This window comes from Petaurus breviceps, unplaced genomic scaffold, assembly GCF_028583685.1.
Source record: "Petaurus breviceps papuanus isolate PSGF00001 unplaced genomic scaffold, PetGlider_PUasm1.0 76, whole genome shotgun sequence".
Classification (NCBI taxonomy): Eukaryota; Metazoa; Chordata; class Mammalia; order Diprotodontia; family Petauridae; genus Petaurus; species Petaurus breviceps.
The window spans coordinates 46,923,203-46,924,583 of record NW_027186473.1 but is presented as its reverse complement, the minus strand read 5'-3'; the positions used below and the strand labels follow the sequence as shown (position 1 = coordinate 46,924,583).

The 1,381-nt window shown below is 40.1% G+C and overlaps 1 protein-coding gene across 7 annotated transcripts in view; it reads right to left on the bottom strand.

Annotated features, from left to right (window-relative positions):
* The window catches only part of GAB1 (GRB2 associated binding protein 1), a 206,960-nt gene that overhangs the window by 16,246 nt on the left and 189,333 nt on the right, over positions 1–1,381 (bottom strand). The gene's annotated exons all lie outside the window — the stretch shown is intronic.

Genomic DNA, 1,381 nt, shown 5'->3' with positions numbered 1-1,381 from the left:
ACACACACACACACACACACACACACACACACACACACACACCAGTCTTCTAGCAAAACCCTCTCTTTTACAAACAAGGTCCTAATTTTCCCTAAGCGTCCCCATTTTCCATATTTTGATTGATTCACTCATTCATTCTATAAACATTAAGCACCTGCTATGTACATAATAACCACCATGCAAATAAATACTATGTGACAGAAACAAAATTTCAACTAGTTTTTTCTTCATGAACCTTTCAGTCCACTAGGGGCATAAGACACAAGCCCAGATAAAGTGCATCGGACAGGGACAAAGCCAAGTGCTAATGTGAAGTCCAAGAACGAAAGACATTACTGGCCAATAGAAAGAAGGCTTCATGGAGGAGGTGGCATTGGAATTAGGCTTTAAAGGATGGATTGGAATAGTGGCTGTTCAGAAAACCCCATCTGATTATAGCTCTTTTCCTGAGCTGTCATTTTTGCATCATTTCTGCCCCTATTCCCCAACAAATCAAATGAATTATATGCTTTTGTTGGTCTAAGATGGAAAACTCTGAATTCTCCTATTGGGCTCTTTCCTGGTAAGCTTAAGATTGGATTCCCTGCCCGCCCTCCCCCGCCCAATCCCAGCCCAATTACATGAACATATTCTGCAGGGACTGTGTACTTGGTTCATATATCTGGTCTAAGTCTCTTTGCTACTCTAGATTGCCACATAAAAATACCACTGTGACTGCCATCATTTCCCCAGTTAAGCTCTTCTGAGAACTCTGGAGTGAATATCATGTGGACTTGCACTGACCGGCACCAACCTCTCCCCATGGTGACTTGACGTCATAAAAGTAGGCAATTCAAGTCAGTCAGGCTTGTAGGTTCCAGAGGAGACTGGGAAATAAGGAAAACTGTGACACCAGGAAAGAATGAGGAAGAATTTAAATAGGCAATTCATTCGAATGCCTTCAAGGTCAGAAAAAGCCAAGGCTATGATGATGGCGTCTAAATGTTTCCTATTATTTTTTAGTGATATCATTTCCTTATCAAAATATGTTCTAACAATTTTAAAAAGTCAAGTCTGTAAAAAAGACCCCCAAATTTCTCAATGATTTCCAATACATTAAAGATGCATTTCTACAAACAAACAAATGAAAAAACCCTCCCGGTACACTGAGTTAATGGCATGCAAGGCTATGAAATTATGTCATATATACCTAGCAGCTTATCTTTTGTTTGCATTATTGTCCCCATTTGTTAGATCTTCCCTCTAACACACATAGAAGAACTTATAGAACCCCATGACTCCACATGCAAGGTTTGCTGAATTTTGTTCCTTTCCTCCTTTTTGGAGTATATGTGTGCATGAGTGTGTGTGTGTGTGTGTGTGTGTGTGTGTGTGTGTGTGT